General features: G+C 35.2%; 1 protein-coding gene across 3 annotated transcripts in view; it reads right to left on the reverse strand.

Annotated features, from left to right (window-relative positions):
* The window catches only part of CNTN1 (contactin 1), a 309382-nt gene that overhangs the window by 208476 nt on the left and 74978 nt on the right, over positions 1 to 25928 (reverse strand). For all 3 annotated transcript variants that reach the window (XM_037058153.1, XM_037058154.1, XM_037058155.1), the window contains one exon: positions 24403 to 24447. The gene's annotated coding sequence lies outside the window, so the exon portion shown is untranslated. The remainder of the gene's footprint in view (positions 1 to 24402; positions 24448 to 25928) is intronic.

The raw sequence follows: 25928 nt of genomic DNA on the forward strand, positions 1-25928 counted from the left end.
ATATTATTTAGTCTTTAAAGAAAAGATTGAAAGACCTCAAATATTACAGAAGTTATAAGGATTAATATCCTATGATGAGTTTTACCAATTTAATCATTTATAGAAGCAATTTAGTATAAAAATAGTATCTTATTAAAAATAGTAGAAAATTTAACACCTTGGCATTTAATTTATCAGATATGAGGATACAGAGTATAATCACTTAAAAAATACAAATTGCTGACATAACCTAAAATAACTACAAATGTAAGCATTGGAAATTAAAGCTGTCTGAAATGACATGACTCAATGGTACATAAATAGGGGGACAGGGAACCATCAGCTCAGTCCACTCTCATGATGCAGGTGACAAGAAAGCCAGTATCTTTTCTAACAAAAATCCAAGACCTTGGGCAAAAATGAAGACAGCAACTTTGCAACCACTTGGTGAATTTTCAGTTCATCTGTTTTAAATGTAGGGAGAGACAAAGATGAGACACACACAAACACCTCATCAACCTCCCATAGAACGAGATTAGAAGCCAGCAAAGAAGAAACGGGTATGGCATAAGTAAAGCTGTGAAGTGAGTACATCCCAAAGAAATGAGAAGGAAAGAAGTATATAAGCCTGAAATGAAACAACTAAAGTAGTCAGTTGTACTCCCAGATGAAACAAAGCCCAAGGCTGTAATAAAGAACCAATTTCCACTTTCCAGAAGTCTGACTACGCCTGCAAAGCACACTTAACCGATTTTTCAAATGGATGGAAAACAGAGATCGCTATTTTAGGTAAATGCGATCTCTTTGCAGATCAAGAGGCTTTCCAATATTCTAAATTTATAATGAATGTAAAATATGGAGTGAACTCTAATGTATAATGAGGTCAATTAAATGAATCAAAACTTGTGAATACATCAAAGAATATTTAGTCTACTAAATTTGTAATATCAACTAAGATGTATAATTAGCTTGGCTGACTACTGTCATTTAAAATAATGCAAAAAAGAAAATATATTTTCTTACTAATTGTAAGAAAATATAATGTCATATAGCGTTAGAAAAATAATTCAGGCTACCAAAGTTTCTACATTCCTGAGCTCAGGTTTGTGGGCACAGATTGCATTTGTTCTCAAGACATTCTTTCTACTTCTCTCACCCTGTCCTGTCAATACCAAACCCACCCCCTGATCATAACACATTAACTTTATAAAATATGCATTGTGTACCTTCTACATACAAGTAATTGTGCCAGGTATTAGGAAAATAAATATTATAGGTCAGTGGATGATTCCAGTGTGTCTCTGTCCTTTAGTGAACAGGTAAACATATAGGTATAGAGCAATTAATATAATCACTACGATATACATTAGATATATAAATGAGATAATCACCAAAGCACATGAAACTGTGTTTGTATGCTAAATAACTTCTAAGTACACGCTGATTCTTATTTTTATTCCACTATCTGAGGCATTGCAGCATAAGAAATATTGGCATCACCAACATGCCTTTGGGGCATTAGGAAATGATGCCCGACAGGGTGGTGTTTAAAGAAGCTGGGTGGCATAATGGAACTAACATGGGTTTTAATGTTTGACAAATCTGAGATTATTTTCAGGGTTTGCTGAATTTGCATGACTTCGGGCATGCCACTCATACTCCGTAAGCAGGAGTTTTATTGTATAGAAACCAAGTTAAATATCCACCTTTTTAGATTTTAATGAAGATTCTAATAACTTCAAGTACAACAGTTAAAAATGCAGTTTGTATAATCAGGGGGTTGAGAGTTTAAAACCTGCCTCAGTTTTCCAGTCTTTAACAAGGGAGTTCATCAACATCAAAGAGTTATTAGGAAATTCAAATATTGCAGTATCTTTGCCACTTAACATAGTTTGGTTGCTGACACAGTAAGGACTTTAGAAACATTCATTCATTTCCTCCCAAAGCCAGGTCATGGGAGTAAAGGCTTGAGGGGGAAGTCGTTTCTGGGAAAGAGAAAACACGTGAATTTGCAGGGAGGCAAGACATCACGCAATACGCTTAAGAAACGGAAGTAGATACATTATGAGGATTTGGGAAATAAAAGACATTTTGTCAGGTGATAAGGCAAAATTATATAAAATCTGATTTTTCAGGGATACTTCTGGTTCTTTTTAATTCAATTATATATTTTTCATTACCATTCAAGCACCTTATATCCCCCCTCCTTACAGCAATACTTTTCTTAAACTCTGCTAAAAATCTTGATTATAAGAACATTCTTAACACTGTTTAAAAGTTTGAAGCTCTTCTGCAGAGAAAAGATATTTAACAATTTCACCATGAGAGTAAGATGACTAGGTCTCCTGGTGGGAAGATAGATTAGATGCAGTGACCAGAGGCAAAGACTACGTTTAGCAGAAAACCAGGTGTGGTCTACCAGAAGTGATAAGGACCCAAACAGAGACAGGGATATTACAATGGAAATATTCTAGAGATATTGAAACAGTAGTCAGTAGGATCAAGTGGGATGATGAGATTAGGAAGAATCATGGGAGATTTTTATGCTGTGACTTGGGTAATTCAAGTGTCCTTCTCCTTTCCCACTTCTATGCAAAAAAATAAATAACTACTGATATTATGAAAAGACAGTGAAATAATGAGGTCATAATATTAAATACAGCAAAGGTGAGGTAACCTAGGAAGCAAGATAAAGAGTTATTAGAAAATTGGATGCTCAGAGAATTTCTATTTGACACCTGAATAATGAGGCTATAGACTGCTAAATAGGTTGGGGAGTGACCAGAAATGTTAAGCTATAAAAGTCCAAGAACTAACTCAGGGTTGAAAGTATACAATAAAAATAAAGTAGAGGATGAAACCCAAATATAATAAAATGTACAAAAAAGCCTTATTATGTCAACTTAATATCTTTACAATATTAATAAATTAATTGCATAATAGGTAGGCACAAAATAGACAGGGGGGGTTAAGAATAGTGAAAGAAATGGAGGAGCCAAAGAACTTACATGAACAACCCATGGACATGAACCAAGTTGGGGGGTGGAATGCTGGAAGGTGAGGGGCCGCAGAGAGGAGGAGGATAAAGGGGAGAAAAAATTGGGACAACTATAGTAGCATAATCAATAAAAATACTTGAAAAAAGAAGCAACAAAAAATANAAGTAGAGGATGAAACCCAAATATAATAAAATGTACAAAAAAGCCTTATTATGTCAACTTAATATCTTTACAATATTAATAAATTAATTGCATAATAGGTAGGCACAAAATAGACAGGGGGGGTTAAGAATAGTGAAAGAAATGGAGGAGCCAAAGAACTTACATGTACAACCCATGGACATGAACCAAGTTGGGGGGTGGAATGCTGGAAGGTGAGGGGGCCGCAGAGAGGAGGAGGATAAAGGGGAGAAAAAATTGGGACAACTATAGTAGCATAATCAATAAAACATACTTGAAAAAAGAAGCAACAAAAAATAATTGCAAAAGGAAAAATTGTTAATGCATATTAAACATATATGATAAGGCAGGACCAATGCTTTGCATTTTAATAAGCTGATTTCATTTGATCATCATAAAGCCCTCTGTGAGCTAAGTAGCACTTATTTCCATTTATCTATGAGAAATCCCACTTTGAGTGTGATTTTGTGAAATTTGAGTGATTTGGCCAAGTCATGTGACCAATGAACAAGTGAGCTCAAATTCACATCCAGATTTGAGTTTGCAGCTGAGACCTCTTCTATGATATCAAACTGCTGCCCCACCTCACAGAACCATGATCATAATGGAATGTTTTCTCTTCATCTCTTTGCTTTTTCTATGACCCAGAAGGCCAACAAATCATCAGATTTGTGTTAAAGGCATATCTGGTAGTCAACACTAGTTTAAAAAATTAGAGAAATAATATATTAATATATGGAAAAGAAAAAATATTCTTTCAAACATATATTTCATATATTACATATTACCAAATCCGTATTATATTATTTTGCCTGAACTAATTTATAAAAAAGATATCCCATTCTATAGGGAAGGAAATACACTGAAATAGTTTAGTACTTCCTCAAAGGTACACAGATGTAAAGAATAAGACAAGATTTAAGTTTCAAATGACCACAGACTATGCTTATTTCACTATATTATACTTTACAATATTTAAAAAATTCACTTAGAAATAAAGTACAGAACACTAATAATAAACACCATAATTTAAATTATATAAAATTTTAAAATAATGAGAACAGTATGATAATATATATTTTCTAGAGATATACACAGAAAAATGATAATAATGCCTTAGAAGGATATAAACACAAAATATGCATTAGAGTTAGTTCTGAGGACAGGAAGGAATATATGATTGGGGAGAGTACATAGAGAGTTTTGTATGTTTGTACTTTTTTATTAAGCTGGTAGCAGGCATATTTTTTGCTTTCTTGTACTATCTAAATATTTGAATTATTAATAATAAATTTTTAAAGTTAGGAAAATAAAAATATATATAAGAAAAAAGAGCTTACAAATTTTAGAGGTAGATTCCCCTTTTCTTCAGTTTCTACTTTTCTTTTCAAAATGCAACCCAGAAAATACTCCTAATAATATCCAGCCCGATTTAAAACATCTCTTTAGTCATTAAAAATCAGTCNCTTTCTTGTACTATCTAAATATTTGAATTATTAATAATAAATTTTTAAAGTTAGGAAAATAAAAATATATATAAGAAAAAAGAGCTTACAAATTTTAGAGGTAGATTCCCCTTTTCTTCAGTTTCTACTTCTCTTTTCAAAATGCAACCCAGAAAATACTCCTAATAATATCCAGCCCGATTTAAAACATCTCTTTAGTCATTAAAAATCAGTCAAATAAAAAGAAGAAAATGACATAAGGAGTAGATACCCTACCATGTCTCAAAGTTTGAGAACTTGGGCATTATCCACGTGACATCCAAGGGGTCCTAGTTCCATTAAAATACCCAGAATTTTTTTTTAATTTATTTTTTTATTTTTAGAGAGAGGGCAAGGAAAGGAGAAAGACAAGGAAAGAAACATCAATGTGTGATTGCCCCTCATGTGACCCAACTGGGGACCTGGTTCCTAACCCAGGCATGTGATTGGGACTGGGAATTGAACTGACAACCTTTGCTTTGCAGGCTTGCACTCAACCCACTGAGCTATACCAGTCAGGGCAAAATACTAAAAATTTTCTTAATGTTTCAGTTAGCTTACAGGTATCAGTATACCAAATGATTTTCCAAGTTTCTTAAAAAATGACCCAATCGTATAGTTTAATCTCCATGTAAAATGAAGCTACTAAGCTTCCCACTATGGTTATAGATATAATTGAAGTCTTTTAAGTCTATGAAAGTATAGTAGCTCCCTATTTATTGCTAATAATCCTTATTTAATCATATTTACTTTTAGTTATTTTGAGAAAGGTTTGTTTGTTTTTTGTTTTTTTGAAGTGACCAAATGCTCTTGCAGGAAGGCATATAAACTCCAAGATATACAGGAAACCAACCAGTTCAACCCCATGAGATTCACGGAAAGAGGTCTGGGTGCATGCCAACCTATTTCCTCTAAATATTGTCCACATTAGGGGAGAATGTTAAAAATTACATCTTGCTTCTCCAGGAAAAATGTAAATATTTGCAAAAAGTTGTTTGGTCTAAATATACTTCTAGTTTCAAGACAATTATACCTACCTCCTTATGTCATGATATTTTTTAAGAACAAAAGTCTGTGCACTCTTAGATCTTTTAGAATTTTTTAGTTATCAGAAAAAATGACTTAACCTTTAACCAACTTCCTTTAAAAACTTTAATGGAAAAAGAGGTTTACTGCATGAACTTATGAATGAATATGTGGCTATAAAAATAGATGATGATGCCTTCACTACAATGTTTGATTAACATATTAAATATGCAGTCTCCTTCTATGGACTTTATACAGGTTTTAGCTTTGTTATTGCTAAAAAGGTACTTAAGTAAAAACTTCTGATAGAAATATTTTTAAATAACTACATCATGATTATGGTGTACAAGTACATATCATGTGCATACGTATAAAATTTTCAAACTTGCATGGAAGTATACCATATTTCACATTAGTAAAGCTATAAGTATACAACTTGTTGAATTTTCAGAGTGACACAGCTATGTCACTTGGTGCAACAAATAAACTATTACTAGCCAGATGCCCTGTGTTCTCTCTTCCATCCCCCACTGCCCCCAAAGACAGCCATTGTACCAATGCTAACATCTACAGTAGTTTCCCCCATTTTTTTACACAACCATTTTTAACTAAATTCTAGTGGTGTAGAATTCTCCAGTTACAGCACTACTTCCTAAATAAGTTTGAACAAAAGATTTGTGTTCATACTCTTCCTGTTCTTATTTAACTGCAGGTTCAAGAGGTCAAGTGTAACTGTTATACTTCATTTAATAAGGGAATTTGTATCAGTTCTTTTTGATATGAATATTTTGAAACATATTTAAAATTTTTTTTACCATGAAACTAGTCCCCCTAGCAGGATATTAATGTAACAGTAAGTTCTTTTGTAATAAATTTGGGTTTTTTGGAGTTATTGCATGACAATCAACTTTGCCTCAGCATTAGAAGTTTATCTTTAAACTAGCAACTGTAATTTCCTGGGAAAGATTGCATCATAGACATTTCTCCTATGAAATTAAAGACTCACTCAGAAAAGCACCTTAAAACTAGAACTAGTATTTTAGCTGTAGGCCATGGGTGTGTGGATGCTTTTGAACAAAGTGATATTTTCCAAAAATATTCATCCATGAGGATTTAAATTTAAAATAAATAATTGCTTTAAAGTAAGAATTAAAATCCCAAATTTATATAAGGATAACATATGATCTGGACAGCCTTCTTAGTGAAAAATTGTCAGATGCAGCCCTGGCCAGTGTGGCTCAGTTGGTTGGAGTGCTGTCCCATAAAATTGAAAGATTGTGGGTTAGATTCCCAGTCAGGACACTTGCCTAGGTTGTAGGTTCAGTCCTGGACCTGGGGAGCATGTGAGAGACAACCGATCAGCAACTGATGAATACATCTCTCTGACATCAGTGTTTGTCTCCATCTCTTTCTCCCTTCCTTCCCCTCTCTCTAAAATCAATAAGCATGTCCTCAGGTGAGGATAACCAAAGAAAAAGTGTGCCTGATGCAAAACTCTTGGCTAGTATATAATCCAGTACTCATTATGTTTGAAAACTAACCTGAATGAATGCTACAAAGAAAAAACAGGTTTATGGAAAGGTGGGGAAAGAAAAACTGGCTCAGAATGTGCAGTTGTGAAGACAAGGAACACCTGTCTTTCTTACAATCCGACTGATACTGACTTGAGCACTTTCTTTCAAAAGTATTCACTGATGCGGCTGGTGAGTGAAAATCTTCCTTGGTGCTGGGAATCTAATAGACCTTGTCCTCAAAGGCTGAGACTCAGCTGTCTGTTGGAGTCTTCCCACACTAGCTTGTTCGAGACTTTTAACTTTCAGGAATTTTGCAAGACGTTTGTTAAACACAGTCATGATTAATAATGAAGTGATACAATTTTATCTCACTCACTCATATAATTAAAAGGTAATGTCCAATAAGTTCAGACGCATATTTCCAACAATATGTCTTTTCTGAACTCCAGACCTATTGACCCACTTATGTAATTGATGTTTATATTTGCATATATCCCACAAGCACCTCAGCCTCAGGCGTTTCACAAGTGAACTCAACTGCCTCCCTCTAAATTTGGTTTTCCCTTTTCTACTCTATGCTGGGAAGTAGTAACACCATCCACCCACTATCTACTCATGCCAGAAACTGAGATATCATCTTTTATACTTGAAAGATCACGTATATGCTAATGAACTCAAACTTTGCCTCTGGGCAAGATATATTCTGTGAAGTTCATACACATCCAGTGCATATTTTCACTTGCCTTTCTCTCACTTTGAGTTAACTAAATCCTCAATATTGTCATTAAATCTGGTCTTCCACAGTCTTCCCTATCCCAGTAAACGGCACCACCCTATAGCATCCGCTCATGCCCAAAGCCTATGGCTCTAACCCTTTTCTCTACCTCATAACTATGTACTAAATCTATCTACTTTTTCCTGTTTTCATGGTCATTAACTAAGTTCAAGCTATCATCATCTCTTTCTTAGACGGTTGAAAGAGCCTTATAGGCAAGCTCTTAATATCCACTCTCTTCCAGTTAATCCATATGCCATATGAGATCACAGAACAGTGATCTTTTTCAAGTGCTGATGTCATCATATTAGTTTCTAGCATAAAAATGTTCGGCATCCTCCCACTACAGTTAAGATTATATGCAACATCTTCAGCACAGAATGTAATGTCTTGTTGGCCCCTGAGCAATCCTCCAGGTTCATCAAGTTCTCCTTTCACCTTCCTTCAGTATCTCCCAGCCAGTCTGGCCATCTCTCTGTTCCTCCTAGTTTTAAGGTATTAGACTCCCTCTGTCAGGAGTGACTTTATCTCCAATTAGTTGCTTGGTTACTGACTAATCTTTCAGGCTGTATCGTCTTTTCAAACCAGGATTTTTGTCCTGCAATTTATTCTCACAATGTTTGGTAACATTCCTTTATAGTTTATTAGAATTATAATTAAAGATACACTTTTGTAATCATTTATTTACTGCCTCACTTTTTCACTGTAATGCAATTTTTGCTACAGCAAAGAGCCTATTTGTTTTATTCGCTTCTCATTTATCACAGTCCGGTGTATATCACTGTGATAATCACATAGAGGGTATCAAATATTTGCTTAATGCATGGATGAATGAATCAATAACACAGTGTATGCTTGTAAGATCTTATAGGATCTAATTCTTTAAGTTTGAATTGTCAGTTACTGTTCTAAGATTGATTAGATAAAACAGAGCTTCCTGACTTTGAATGAATGGTTCATTTTCAACTTTAAATCTTTGGCTACAGATACTTATGCATTACACTTCTCTCTCAAAATTCACACTACTTGTCTCTGTCCCAGGATTTTGCTGCCTGAGATTGTGAAATGTGTACGAGTCAGGAGACTGACCTAATGTTTACCCATGCTGAACAATCTGCTCCAATTTTGTCTCCATACTCATTTATTCTTAAGTGGTGAAGTTTTCTTTTCTCCACAACTCTACCTATGTCTTGACCTGCATGAATTCTCTGTTGTCTTCAATTCCCACTCAGGTTCAGCCTCAGACAGAACACTGATTAACTGTGATTAATTCTAATAACTCTAGATGCTGTTTTTACTTTGCTTTCTCCAGGGAGATTGCCCTCAGCCCTTTGAGAATTTTCTTAGCTAGTTCCTAAATGCCTCATAGTTTTAAGGCTGATGTGTTTATATCTGGAGTGGAGATGGCCCCCCGAGATGCTGAAACACCCTTGTGGCTTTAACTTTCCTGACTTCTGACTTCCCAGGGTGTGATCTATTTCTGTTTGTTTTTTTTTTATGATTAAGCTAACACTTTCCTTCTTCAGAAGAACCCAGAAAAACTCAATTGCTAAATACACCTATTAATATTTTTTAAATTTAATAATTTTATAAATATTGTTTAACAATAGAAAATGTTATTAAAAATTAAAGGGTATTTTTCTCTTAACTTGTATTTCCCTCTTTCAAATATGTTTTCCTTACTCTCCCAATAAGCTGTAAAGAAAGACAGAGGTAGAGTACCTAATGACTGGAAGCATAATTTTTTTCTTACACTCTGGGTTTAGTATCATGTTTTACACTTACTGGTGGTTTGTCCATAGCCAAGTTACTTAAGCAACATAAACTTCAATTATTTATCAAATGAAAATACTAATAACAATCACGGTGCCTACATTATAGGAATACAGTGAGGGCTAATTAAATGAAAGAATGTGAAAAGAAATTACCTAGAGTACTACCTCAAAAGAGCCAGGGTAAAAACTGACTAGTTGTTGTTGCATAAACTCTGTAAGCCAGCACTGGGCCTCATGCTGCTGGGTCAAGGGATGTAGTGCAGACTACGCATAAAATAAGTTCACAATAAGTGCCTATTGACTGACTGATTGATTGATTGATAAATTCAGCCAAATTTCCAGTCTTTTTGTTTTGTCAGGTCTTAATGACTTCCTCCCACTAGGAGAGCCATTCACTTTCTACCAAAAATTATATAAACACAATATTAAAGCGTTTGCTGAATTTTATTTATTTTTAGATTAACTCCTTAATGCTAAGAGGAAAAACATCTTTTTATCATGGACTTAAAATAAATTAGATATTTAAAAAAATATGACCCTATCTCATATTTTGTCATGGTAAATAAAAGATAATCAGTGCAAATTCTAAGAAGTAATATATTTTATTATGTACACATTGTTAAGTAACTATTCAATAACAGTATTTATTGTGCCTACAAACAGCCATTTGTATAAAACACCCAATAATAGATTTGATTATAGGTAATAGATTTTATTTTATATACATAATCAAATAATTAGGGCTCACAAATATATAGATTTATTTGTTCCAGGCCCTTTCCTAAGTTTAAGTTTCCTAAATTAAGTTTGCATAATTTATCAAATCTGGTAATTCTGACAACAGACCATAAATGCTTTGTTTTCTTTCAACAATGCTCCAGTAACCTAAGAGGTTATATACATAGACTTTGCTTTAACTTAATGATGTCCATTTGTAAATATATAAACAGTTAAGAGATGAGTTAGCATGACAATGGGGTTTGTCATATTGTTTTCAGCTTCTGCCTAGAAAGTGTTGTGAATGGAACCTGGGTGTGATGATCTGGCCTGGACCGAACCACTCCAGGAAACCATCTGGCACTGTTTTCTCTCTGCCTGGGGGACTTCCTTTGCTGTTACTTATAGCACAGGTCTGAGGGCAAAGAGTTTGTTCAGCTTTTGTTTATCTAAAAAAATTTATTCAGTCTGAATTTTTTACATATAATTTATTTTTATTTTTTAAATATAGATTATTGATTATGCTATTACAGTTGTCTCATTTTCTCCCCTTTATTTCCCTCCTCCTTGCACTCCCCTCCACCTGCATTCCACCACCCCCTTAGTTCATGTCCATGGGTTGTACATGTAAGTTCTTTGGCTTCTCCATTTCCTATACTATTCTTAACCTCCCCCTATCTATTTTGTACCTACTATTTATGGCTCTTATTTATTTTCAGAGAGAGAAGACTGGAGTGAGCAAGAGAGTGAGAGGAACGTTGACATACGAGAGGAACATCAATCAGCTCTCTCTCACATGCCCCCACCTGGGGACCCAGACCAAAACCCAGATATGTGCCTGATGGGGAATGAAACTGCTGATGTTTTTGTTTGCAGGACGACACCCAACCCACTGAGCCACACCAAGCAGGGCTAGTCTGCTTTTCTGAGTGATGACTTTGCTAGGTGTAAAATTTGAAATTGATATGTTTTTCTTTCTTTCAGTGTTTTAAAGATGCTGAGTTTTTTAAAGATACATGTTTTATGTGTGGGTTTAGAGTGAAGATTTTTTTTCAAGGTGGGTGGCTTCAAAATAAATCAGTGGGCCCTAGCTGGTGTAGCTCAGTGGATTGAGTGCAGGCCTGCAAACCACAAGATCGCGGTTCAATTCCCAGTTAGGGCCCATGCCTGGGTTGCAGGCCAGTTCCCAACAGGGGACTCACGAGAGGCAACCATACATGGATATTTCTCTTCTTCTCTCCTTCCCTTCCTATCTAAAGATAAATAAATAAAATCTTTAAAAAAATTAAATCAATGGATGTGGGCACAAGTATTTGAGATTGATTAAGAAAATGTAGTAAATATAGGAATATAGAGAGTAGTAGATTAGTTCATCTCATTCACCTCATTCTTTTAACCCCTGGCTCTCTGTCACACATTTACTGAACCTTTAGTTGGACATCTCTTCAAGTGGTTTTTTTAGACACAAACTATTTTCTTTGCTTCTTGCTTCTCTGTCCATTATGTTTCAGGGTTTTGTTTTGTTTTTGCCAGTACCACACTTTTATTATTCTTTTTCACAGATTAAAAGAGAAGAAATCCCTTCTGACCTCATTTTCTCTTCTTAGGTATTTTTATCCATGCTAATAACAAGATGTGTCATGAATAATGAATCCAAACTTACATCTTCAGACAATTTTTTGAAGCTCCAGGCCCATCAATCCTCTCATACACTTTATAATTTTACACTTGGACAACTAACAGGCATCTCAAGCTCAGGCAGTCCACTGCTGAGCTCTTGACTTTTCTCCCAAAATTTAGTTCCTCCAATCTTTCTTATTCCAGTTATTTACCAGTCTCTACTCATCTGCTTATATTAGAAACCTAAATGTGATATTTTTTTTCTTCCTCTATGGCCACTAGCTCATTGGTTTGTATTTGGTAAATATACATATTAAATCTGTCTACTTCTTTCTCTCCTCCTGGCCATTAACCTACTCCGAATAATCATTACTTCACTTACTCACAGTATCACAATAACTTCCTAAAATTTTCCCTGTGTAATCCATGTAAAATACCCTATCACAGCACCTAGAATGATTATATATATATATATATATATATATATATATATATATTTAATGTAGGTATCATTATATTACTTATTGATTAAAATTACCCAGTGTTTTCCAACTGCAATTAGAATGTTACTCTAAGTCCTCAATAGAACATAGCAGCTCTATATCATCTTGTGGTACTCGCCCCTCATTTACTACATTCCAGTCACTCTGGCCATCAACCTGTTCTCTCCTAATGCTCACATTCTGCACAGTATCTCTTAGGCTAGAATGCTTCCCCACAGCTCTTTTCTTAACTTCGTCTCAGCTTAAAATTTACTTTATCTTGGAAATGTGCCTGATTATCCTCCTACCCTTTCCACCTTATAGGTTAGGTGTCTTGTGATTTATTATCACAATATATGTACTTTTTTCTAGGTAGTACTTATGGTAATGACAATTAAATGCTTATTTGTACAATTTTTAATTTAATGCCCAACTCTCCTGCTGGCAGAGATCAAATTCATCTCACCTACTTTTTCATCTCTATTATTTATCATGGTATTTGGCACATAGAGGATGCCAAGATTCTTTTTAATTCACAGATGAATGAATCAGTGGCACAATTTGTGATTCCATTAGCTACTAATAGGACTAATTCTTTGAATGCATAACGGACAGTCGTGGTAGGGCTGGCCTCATAGATCTGGGTTGCCTGCTTGCAAATAATTTATACTCAACTTCAAACCTTCGGCTCCGGAGTCAACATTTTTAGTCACTTTCTAAAATAGCTGCTCTTTCATCCAGGATTTTTGCCACTTTGGCTTACCACATCTGCCTTGATCTTTAATTCTGCATTGATCCTTGACACTCACCCTGACCTCTTTCGTGTGCACTGTGTAACCTGTTCTGACTTTGCGATCAAGCTAATCTTAACTTAAGTGAGAGAGTTTCACCTTCTCTATGACCCTACTTAATTCTTGTGCCTCCAAAATTTATTTTTGTCCCAGATTTCCAACTTGTGTCTCGGCCTAAGACAGAGCATTCTTCAACCATTATTAATTCTGGTTAGTTCCAGCTTGATTCCTTCATTCTGTTTTCATGGAAAGGCTCGCCTTGGTCTTGTGTGACTGCTGGTCCCTGGCGGTCTAGTGCAGTGCTTTCAAACTCTACATGACACACATGGAAACCTACTTTAAGTCACAGATTCCTAGGCCCTACTTTAAGAAATTCTTATATATAATATTTGGGGTAAAGCCTCCAAAGATGAATTTCTACCAAGATCTTGGGCCCTGATGATACTGATAATCATGGAGTTATATTTTAAATAGCATTATTCGAAGAGGTTGAGGCAAGTTTGTTAAGATCTGGTGTATGTTGACTGTCTGAGGATTTGAAAAGGCAGTTAATTATTTTAACTTTTCTTAGATCTGTTCATTACAATTGAGGCCACATCCTTTCTTTTTATTAAGTCATCAGCTTTTTTATACAAGCCATGAAGGGCTCCTCTGCTTAGCAACTCTTTTCTATAACAAACATGGCTGCCTATGCTTTCTTTTTATATATTTAAATGTATATAAATTCTGCTAATTGGTCATTGACCATAGTTAAATTGTTTTTCATTACAAGAAGATCTGCATTTTAGTAGTTAAATACATAATGTTTCATATACTGTATCATGGAGTTTGGTGTTGGGTCAGACATGCATTAGCTGTAAATTCAGTTTATTTATCTGTTAAATTACAAAGATAATATTTAAATCAATAGTAGCTGTGTCATTAACAATGGTACATTGATTGGTTTACTAAAATAATTTGGAAAAACCTTAACACATTGTCTACCACACAGAAGTGCTAAAACTGTTTACTATTATTGCAGGAAAAACACTAAAACTGGCCCTATATTTTATGCTCCTGTTTACTCCAGAGCATGTAGCATAAACCTGGCACAAACTAGTGATCAATGAAAGCTTAAAATTATGACTTAACGTCTGCCAGAATATTAATAAATGTAGTTGTTTAAAATTTTTAATAATACTTGATTCAGTCAGGGTTCTCCAGAAAAACAATAAAGCCAAAGAATACACACATATCTGTATATTGTATAGAAAATATATGTAAACTATATAGAATATATGTATAATATAGAGCAAACAGTGTATAATATATAGAGCATACATTTTTAGTCTACATAATTGAATGCATTTTTAGACTACGTATATTGAGTGTATATGCTTATATATTTAAAGAAATTTATTTTAAAGAACTGGAGAGTGAATGTGAAGCTGGCAAGTAAGAAATCCCTAAGGCAGGCCAGGGGCTGGAAAGGAGGCAGGTGTTGTGCTGCCAATTCAGACTTCAGGCAGAATTCCTTCTTCTCTGAGAAACTTCAGTGTTTTCCCTTAAGGCCTCCAAGTGATTGGATGAGGCCCTCCTACAACAGGGAGGTAACCTATGTTCCTTTAACCAAATTGATTTTAGACACTAACCACACCTTACCTTGATACAAATGGCTTTATAGTTAATATCTAGATTAGTGGTTGATTACATTATTGGGCACTATAGCCTAGCCAAGGCTATACATAAAATTAACCACCACAACTGCTTTAGGCCTACAAAACAGAAATCGAATTTTCTGTTGGTGTATTCTCCATTATTCAGTTCAATTTCTCTTTCGTAATTCTTCTCTCCACAAAAGTGAGTGAGACTCGTTTTTCAATTTTCATCGTTTTGCGAAGCCTTCACTTTCACGGGAAGTACTTCCCTCCCTGTGCTCTCGTAATCAGGGTGACTGCCCTGTCTCTGTCTTGTGCTACATTGGCTGTGCACATACTCATTTTTGTTGAGTCTGCTTTGATTGCAGGGGCTATTGTTCCTTTTTTCCTATCCCCTACACAAACTTTTCATCATGGCATTCAAGAGCCATTTAAATTTATTAAATCTACCAGCAAAAAGTTTTAAGTACTTGTTTTATTAATGATGTAACACACAGGTCAATTCATTTGAAGGAACAACATTTTTAAAGTGTAACATATTGGCAGATTGTCCATTCTTTGTTTTAAAAATGATATGATTCACTTAAAATTCAATATTTAACAAAAAAGATATTTTAAAATGTTAGCAATATAGCATGTGGATAAAATACCAGGGAGGGCACATTTTAATAACAATATTATGACTTGTTTTTTTATGTGTGTTGTCTTGTTAAATTTCTTCTTTTTATTTTTATATCATGGTTTTTCCATTACCATTTAACACACTTATGCTCCCCTCCCCCCGACGAGTTATTTTATTTAAATGATATATTTTCTCACCAGCCACTGACGAGAAAAAGCACACTTGTTCATTTTCAAATTCAAGGGGCAGGCTATAAAACAGCAGGAACTGAGGCTATTCAGCAATCCATCTATCTTGAGAGGAATAAAACACTATTCCACTCTGTACTGGCTGGCACAACTCTTCACCAACAGTCCACTATTTAGATAGAAAAACAAACTGGCCTTTGTGTTTTGTTCATGCTGTCACCCGGGCATTACTCTCAAAGCACTTCAGCAATACAAAAATAATGTTGCTCTAACAGGCATAGTTTTAAAATATTTATGAAAAGTGTTGCTCAAAGAGCATATTTATCTTACTTGGCTTTCCCATTGTGCAATAACAGGGATATTACACTAAACCTCTTATTTTGTCAAGATTTTCACTATTTTCTCATATACACCTTGGTAGAAATTCTAAATTGTGGAACATTTATTAAGTATGTATGAAGGAAACTGTTCAAATGTATTCCTAGGAGATTGTTCCTTATTCCACCCCCATCCGGGTTTTATGTTTCTCATCTAATAGGCACAGATGTGAACAACAGAAGCAATAATGTGTTATCGGTGAGATGATGAAAATAAGGACTTGATTAGAGAAAGTAACAAGGACTGAAAGGTATAATGTCCCTGAGAATGAAAGGAAGAAGGAGGTCAGAAAAGTTTTCATTAAATTGAATGTTGGAAGAGTAGATATTTTCCAGAAAAATAAGGTGGGGGACAAGGGAATTTTTCAGAAAGAGAAAGTCACATAAAAGAAGCACTTAGGAATGCCGGAGCTTGGCTTACTCTATTTAAAGCAGGGCCTTCACACTCATTTTCATGGGGTGGGGGGCGGGGCACCACAGCAGCCTCACTGTTGCCTTCAAAGGGCCAAATGTAATTTCAACTCCTTCACAGCTAAGGAGTAGTTACATTTATACAGTCCTAAAATTATCTTGGCCCTTTGAAAGTAACCGCGAGACTGATGTAGCCCTCGGTGCAAACGAGTTTGACACTCTTGATTAAAGAATTGTAGGTCTTCTAAACAGTGCAAAAACTGTTTAGTTTGACATAGTTCCATTTTTTTAAAAGACAATCTATTAAATAGAAGATATTTTCCAAATGACACACCTGATATCCAACCAATTGAGCCACATTGGTCAGGGCACAAATTTCTTTAAAAATATTAGTAAATTGAATCTAGGAGTATATAAAAAGGATAATATATCATAACCAAATAGAGTCTATTCAGAGAAATGAGAGGTTGATTAGCATTTCAAAGTCAATGTAATTTCCCATATTAAAAAATAAAGGAGAAAAAAATTCAAAATGTGAATATACAAAATTTAAAAAGAACTCAAACAAATCAACACCAAAACAAAAATCCAGTTTATCAATGAGCAGAGGACACAGACACTTCTCCAAAGAGGATATAAAGATGGCCAACAGACATGTGAAAAGATGCTCAACATCACTAATCACCAGAGAAATTCAATTTAAAACCAGAGATATTATCTCACACGAGTCAGAATGGCTATCATCAATAAATCAACAAGCAAGTGCTGGTGAGGATGTGGAGAAAAGAGAACCCTAGTGCACTGTTGGTGGGAATGCAGACTGGAGTGGCCACTGTGGAAAAGAGTGTGGTGTTACCTCAAAAATTAAAAATAGAACTGGCCTTTGGCCCAGTGATTCTACTTCTGGATATTTATCTAAGTTAACACAACATCAATTTAAAAGAATAAATGCACCCCTTCTTTCACCACAGCATTATTTACAATTGCCAAGATACGGAAGCAACCTGAGTGCCCATCAATAAAAGAGTGGGTAAAATATATTACAAAAATGAATGAATGGATAAAAAGATGGTAGTACACATACCATGGAAGGTTACTTAGCCATAAAAAAATAAAATCTTACCATTTGCAACAATATGTATGAACTTAGAAGGTATTAGGCTAAGTGAGTACCAGTCAGATTAAGAAAAATATCATATGATTTCATTTATATGTGGAATGTAAACAATATTAAACAAAAAAACAATACTGAACCAGACCCATAGATGGAGAAAACAGGCTGATAGAAGCCCAAGGGGTGGGGAGCTGGGGACTGGATGAAAAAGGCAAAGGGATTAAGGCGCTCAAATGAGTAGTTACCAGACAGACTCAGGGATGTAAAGTACACCATAGGAATTATAGTCAGCAATACTGTAATCACTATGTACTTGTATGGTGCCTCGTGGGTACTTGAAACGACAGAGAGAACACTTTACACAGTCTATGATTGCCTATTCACTAAGCTATACACATGAAAGTAATACAAAATAATATTGAATATAAACTGTAAGAAAAAAAAGAATGGTAGAGAATGAAGCCTCAGGAAGAGTGGAAGAGAAAGACAAGTCATTCTTTTCTTTTTTAAAATTTGTAAATTGTTTTATTACTTTTAATTGAAATCTTATTTTCAATTACAGTTTACATTTAACATTATTTTGTATAAGTTCACAATGCCTTATTTTTTATCCTGTAAATCTCAACATTTGGTATCCAAGTCCAATGCATTATGTGGTCTGGTTCCACATTTCCTGTACAACCTGAATTTATTCAGCAAGTTGGTGTTAAATATTTATTTAATGAACCCACAAATGAATAATAGTTCCTCAGTGTCTATATGCAAGGAACTTTACCAAGGTTTATGGAGTGTAAAAAACAACGAGCTAAATCTAAAAAAAAGGCAATCAAGACCTCATAGTTAAATAAGAAATATGACTGTTAATTGCAAATTAAGATAGAAAGTAATATAGAGGATGTCTTTGGAAACTAAGAATAGCTTTCTCCCACTTCTCGGCAGATAAGCCTGTGTCTTCAATATTCTCTGTGCCTACTCTGTTCATTCCTACTTACTGCTCTGGTTCACAGTATTTTCCCTGCCCTGTCTGTTAGTGCTTTCATTTCCTTCTTCTACACATCCCCATTTCACCTACGTCAAAGAGAGGAGAAGAAAGACAAATGACAGTGATTGGAGTTTCTGTTTTTACCAAGCATTCTAAGCATTTTACATAAAATCTTTTATTTAATTCTCACAACTTTTGAAGTGAGTAAACTAGGCATTGATCCCTTGTTTTACCATGATATCTATATCTGATTCAAAGAGGTTAATAATATTACAAGACAATACAAACAGGAAATGGAGGAGCTGAAAGCTGCGCCCAGTTCTGTCTCCTTTCTGCCCAAAGCCCAGCTCACGTGTGTTTTCTCTAGGTATCATTCTCTTAGCACGCCATCCTCAGCTATACACGCTCTGAGTGTCCGTGGTCAGCACCTCATAGCCTAACACTTCACTTGTTTCTAACATTTCTTCATGTTAATTTCATCCTCTTATGTGGATTATGTAATCTTTGATGGACACAACCACATTTTAGGTTGTTTCTCATCACCCTTCACTAACACAATCGTCTCTCCCAGTGATGAACCTTCAACTGTTGTTAGTGTGGACAGGTTATTTTAGGCTATGTAGCACATTGTCAGAGTCAATTCTTACACATCTTAAAGTGCTATCTGTATGTCATTCTTCTATGAGTACTCTGTTGACCTGCACCAACTACATACTTCACAGGCATCTGTGGAAGTTAAAAATCATAAGATATGGAAATGAATGTAACAGGCTTTAGAGTGACTAAATGTAGGTATATGATTATACTATCTAAAGAAATAATCTACTTGTATTTCTTAGTTCCTACCAAATTTATCCCTCAGCTAATATGATGACTAAATCAATGTCCCTTTCTCAAAAGAAAAAGTCACTGCCCATGTGCGGTTTAACAGATCTCGTAGGGAAAAGGGTGGAACTCCGGGCACCCTTCAAGAGCATCAGTTAGTTGAGCACTGGAAATTTCACACCCTAATACCAAATTCAGGATGTACCAAAAAGTAATTGAAGTGAGCCATGCCTCTGCCTATACTTACAGCTAGGACAAGGTGATAAACCATTTCTGGAGACAAAACAATAACATGGATTTAAGCAAAATCGAAGGTAACTATTGCCATTTTAAAAATGATCACCTTTTGTATGTCAATTATACCTCAATAGGAAAGATTTTAATGACCAACATTTCACTTGTTAAAATGTAAAAATGAAGCAGTTTACATACTGTATATATATCATATGTACCACATGTAAAAATAATTTTAAATTTGTCAACTATAGCATTTAAGAGATTAGAAAATGATGAATTCTGGCTATGATAAGTACTAAAATGATTTTAATAATATAAAATAAAAATTTGAGGAAAATGTTCTTTCCTTGCCTCAGCCATAGACTAGTGAGGGCCTCTTTTACACTCTGTGTCTAAAATAATAAAGGCAGGGAGTCATTCTTTGTACACGATCGTAGGCTGGCTGAGAATAACAGTCCAGTCCTTAATTGTTGCAAAGAAGCCTCCCTTAAGTTTGTATTTAGATCATTGTTAGGAAATAGGAAGAAATCTTTTTATGGGATCTTTTAACATAGAATAAATTTTAAAAGAAGCTTCAGAAAACATTAGTGAGAAGGATTTATGGAGAAAAAGAGATTCACTCCTTCTCCCGTCCCCTCTTCTGTTGGGTGGTGATAGCAGGAGGAGAGGTAGACAGAAAACCCTCCCTTGAGATCTGCAAGTGATTTTGAACTTGTAGTGCTGACTCCTTCCCTGCTTACAGGTTACTGAGCAGCAGATCTTTTCAGTGATGCCAGGGACTGGGGACTGGGGACTTTGGCATCTCAAATGGCCTGATGGACAGGGCCATTTGAGATGCCAAAAAGTACAGAGTGGGAGAAGAGAGCAAACTCTGTACTAGCTTCCCATGTGCCTTAGTGATGCGCAGAGAGAACTGTGAGTTTTCCACTGGTTTAGATACTCCACAGACTGTCATTGGAGGCTCTGGCCCAGGGATCAAAGTCTTGTGAGAGGTATCCTGGTAGAACGAAGTGATGCTATCACAGAAGTGGTAACAGCTCACTTGGGGTGAGAGGGGAACGTGGCTTCCTAACCATAGATTGCTCACTTCAGGAAGCTGTGGAGGAAACTCCCTGACTCCTGAAGTTCACCTCGTTACCCTTCAGAGGCAGCGAAGGACATCAGATGAATATGACAAATGCCAAAGACCAACAAGGGGGGAGGTAGGTCTTAAGAACAAGAGTCCTATATGTTGTACAAGTCTGTCATACTCTAGAATTTGTGCCTGTGAAAGAATCTCCGAAGCACAGTGAGAGAAATGTCACCCTTTTCCTGTTTAATGAATGCAATACAATCTGACACTAGCTTCATCCGCAGCTGGGACACCCTGGGGTACTTATAACATTTTTCTTCCTAAACATGTAATTATTTAATTTATAAGAATTGGCGTCAAGTCAGATCCCTATCATCTCACATTTCTACAATTATACTTTCAAGTTTAATAGAAGAATTTTGTATTTATCTCTAAAACATTTTATCTTGTTGGATTGAGCTCATTTTAATAATTGTTGCAATAGGTCTGGGTTTGGGTACCAATTCTGTCATTGAAAACATTAGCTACCGTATTACATAATGGCAACTTGTTCTCATATTTGACTTTAATTTCCCATATTTGCACTGTATTCTGTAGGATATGATTTAGGCTGCCATTTGCATTGTATAAACCTAGAACTACCACTCTGATGTCAAATCTAACAAAGAACATAAAGAAAAAAATATGGATGTGACCATAGGTGCTAAATAATAAATAGAATCTTAGCAAATCAAGTTCCAAAAGAATTCAAAGAGTACTCTTTGGGTGAAAGAGCAGTTGGATGTCAGGAAATCTACGAATTTATTGGAACAGTGTGCAGTAAAGAGAGATTTATGAGTAGTGTGGACATTGGAGGGGAGAGAACACAGAACCTGAGTGCTGAGGGGCCGCAGCCACCAGGCTCACTCAGTCATGCAGTGCAGGCTGTTAACAAGAGTCCTGGGTGGCACTCCAGGGGGAACTTTGGCAAAGTAATAGGTTTATACATCAGGGGTCTGAGGTGGTAGTTCAAGATTAGATGGATCAAGAAATGTTAAAGCAGCAAATATCCATATTCTAAATTTAAAAAGTAAAAATCTCACACATGTTCAGCGCATATTCTTAGCAAAATGTACATAAACTAAAATTCCACATTTTCTTGATAATACTTATGAGCAATCATGATCCACTCAAATAACTGCATACGGTGTTGGAAGGGTACTAGACTCACTGGGGTGGTTGTTTCACAAGTTATATTAGTTTCTAATCACTATGCTGTTCACCTTTAATAGCATATTGTACATTGATGATAACTGAAAGAAAAGTAAATCTGGATCCACTCCATCAGAAGAAGTAATCCCATTTTTGTGCTTCCACATTAAGGAATTATACTATGCTGTAATACTTTGTTTACACATTTTTTTTATTAGACTGGGAACATCTTGAAAAGATAAGTCATATCTACTAAAAGTATTGTGATAGGGCCAGAATTTGCCACTGGATTTACCTACTGGACAAGTATTTGAAAATTTACCCTGAGTAAAGATGTTTAGTAAAATGTAAGAAGGTTATAATTCTGTAGCATATATAATTTCATTCTTTATTTTTGTATTGGAAAAAAACCTGTTATGGCATCACAAAAACATTACAGTATTGTGGGCCAATATTCCTGAGAGAGACATCACTCCAAATGAAGTAACTTCTAGCCTAAGTAGAGTTTCCCTTCTTTCTTCCTCTCTGTTTATCATATTCCTGTTTCATTACACAGTAAATGAATGAGTGTTTTGATTCTAGAATAAAAGTAATTTTAAATTGTACTTTACCTGAAGTATTGTTGACAGGATAATGATAATACCCAACAGAAAAAATATGCTTACAGTAAGGGAAGTAACATCGTCAGTATTTAAAATAACTGTTTTCCATTTACTTACTTTTATAAATCAAAATTATATTGTCAAACAAAGATCCCAAACAAATAAAATGTCTGAGAATTTAGTTAGGCATAAAAGCAAAATTATTATACAGGTTTCATTATTTGACATATACTGTTCAGTCTTATATAGCCCTGACTGGGAACTGAACCGGTGACCTTTCATTTTGTGGAACAATGCCCCATGGGTCAGGGCACTACTCACTCTTTCATAGTAAACTACCCACTCTAAAGTCTTTAATAAATACAGTTAATAAAATTAGGACCCAATTATCACCTCTTTGTTTCATTTAACTTACTATGCCCTATAGGATACAGGAATGTTAAGTCCCCATCAATACTTCCAATGTGAAAGAGAGAAACCAATTGCATTCTACTCTCTAACAAAAAAGTTTGATTTTTTAACCTTTTTCCATAGGAGAAAACTTAAGGTCATCTCTGTTCTTCCTTTCCCTTATTTTTTCAGCCCACTGATCATAAAAAACTGTCATATTTGCTTCCTTTCACATTTCTGGCAATTGTACGCCTCCCTATTTCCACTGCTTCCAGCACCATCCGGCCATCACTTCACGCCTTGACAGGACCAGATACTTACCAACATCCCTCCTAATTCTAGTATTTTTATTGCTGTTGTTAATTTTTTAAAACTGATGCCCTGACAGGTTATTGATTCTTATATTCAACTACAACAGTAAAAATTTAACTTAGCACTTTGCTGGGAGAAGACATTGGCAATGAAACTAGAACAATCAATTTTATCCACCAAAATATACCTGTAACTTTTTAACCTCGGTCTGCTCTGGCTATATACTTTTTATTGTATTTTCCTCAAATTCTTTTCATTCCAACTTGTCACTCTAGGAGAGTGCATATCTGTTCATCATCTTTCGTGCTTTCATTATTGGTCTTCGTACAGCAGAGATTTCCCTTATTATCTCCTCAATCCAAACGTCACCAAGAGCTGCTTAACACTCATCTTTTCAAGGTAGTTTAACATAGCGGGAGGAAACCAAAACTTGGGTTTTAGATGGATTTCAGCTGGTAAGTATGCCACTTAGCAGCACTATAACCTTAGACAAGCCTCAGTTTTCTCATCCCATAATGCAATTAATAATAACAACAACAATAATATCTTCACTTTATAAAATTAGGATTCTATGACATAAAGTATATATAAAATGTTTAGGAGAATGTCCAGATGACATTAAGTCATTATGACATTAAGTAAATAGTATTGTTACTACCGTTGACATTATTATTATTGTTATTTTTGTTAATTTAATGAGATGTCCCCATCACACTATTTCACATTTGATAACTTCTTCGGCTAACTCAGCCATACTGAGCATTAAACTATTCAGTAATAGTTTGTCTTTAATTGCTCCGTGCATTTGCACAGTGATTTATTTGTACAGATATTTTCAGAGTGAATACTGACAGGTCATTTAACAAGTATTCATCAAACAGTCTATCACATGCTTTGGTATTTTTTATAATTGAAAAGTATTATGAAATGATAAAATGGAACCAATTTTGTTGAGTGTTTTTCATAGACCAGAAATATTCTAGGAGCTCAGTAACCAGAAATATGTTTGAATATTCTATTACATGCAATTGTGCCACATAATTTTATTTCTTGAAATCAAAATCCTCACACACACACACACACACAAATAAACAGCTTACCTTAATGTTCTGAATTCAGCTTCAGAAATGATGCAAAGTGGATATCTATAAATCAATAATGATAAAATTACAGTCAGCTTAAAGATAATTGGGTTTCTACTTTTGGCAATTATTTTTAATATTTTCTACAATAAATTAGTTATAGTTTAATCAACTAGAAGTTTATATTTGTAGTTTTGAATGTTACAGAAAATTTTGGCACATTTGTATAACACCTTTACGCAATCAATAAATTTATTTTTCTTAAAGATTTTACTTATTTATTTTTAGAGAGGGGAAGGGAGGGAGAAAGAGAGGGAGAGAAACATCAGTGTGTGGTTGCCTCCTGAGCGCCCCCTACTGGGGACCAGGTCCATAACCCAGACATGTGCCCTGACTGGGAATCAAACCAGCGACCCTTTGGCTCACAGGCCGGCACTCAGTCCACTGAGTCACACGAGCCAGGGTGCAATCAGTAAAACTTTTAAGATAAAGGAATTTGACATTTCTGTGGCTTGCAAAAACAATTGATGGTTTCTATCTATGAAATATCATCTTATTCAGCATTATTGAATTGTATTGAAAAATCTTAAGTAAATCCATAATAACACTGCTGAGATAGGCTCATTTTATAATAATGAACATGAGACTGGAATTTTAGAGGAGCCTGAATATATACCATATACACTATGTATATACTGTATAAACAAGGTCTGTCCATAAAAAGTTCTGCCATTATTAATATAATGAGAATGATTTGCCTGACATCAATGTAACCTGGCAACCAAAGCCAGTGGACTGAAATGCACATGCATGAACAATGATGACTTCACTGTACTAGTCAGTGGGGCAGTAGATACCATTGAATGGGCATGTGTACTGTGTGACTGTCACATTGAAAATGACTGAGCAAGTAGAGCAATAAATCTGCATCACATTTTTTGCATTAAGCTTGAACATTACTCTGGGGAAACTATTCATATGATTCAGAAGGCTGCAGCTATGGTGATTGGCAGCTCTATAATGACAATGCACGCACTCATACATCACATCCTGTGCAGAGTTTTTTGGCAAAACATCAAATCTCCCAGGTGACTCAGCCCCTACAGCACAGATTTGGTGCCCTGTGACTTCTGGCTTTTCCCAAAACTAAAATCACCTTTGAAAGGGAAGAGATTTCAGATTGTCAGTGAGATTCAGGAAAATACAATGGGGCAGCTCATGGTGACTGGAAGACTTGTGTGAGGTCCCAAGGTGCCTACTCTGAAGGGGACTGAGGTGTCATCATCCTATGTACAATGTTTCTTGTATCTTGTATTTTCTTCAATAAATGTCTCTATTTTCATATTACATGACTGCATATCTCTAGACATATCTCATATGTCTGTACACATATTAATAGATGGACAACATGGTACTATGTATTCTCACAGATGTACATTTAAGCAAAACAAACAGGTAGATCTGAGACATTTGGTAAAGAAAATAAAGTACTTGCGGGCAATCAAATGGATCAAATTCAACCTAACTTCAAGTGTTTAGATAAA

Source organism: Sturnira hondurensis, unplaced genomic scaffold (genome assembly GCF_014824575.4).
Source record: "Sturnira hondurensis isolate 20B ecotype Veracruz unplaced genomic scaffold, ASM1482457v3 Scaffold0009935, whole genome shotgun sequence".
Taxonomy (NCBI): domain Eukaryota; kingdom Metazoa; phylum Chordata; class Mammalia; order Chiroptera; family Phyllostomidae; genus Sturnira; species Sturnira hondurensis.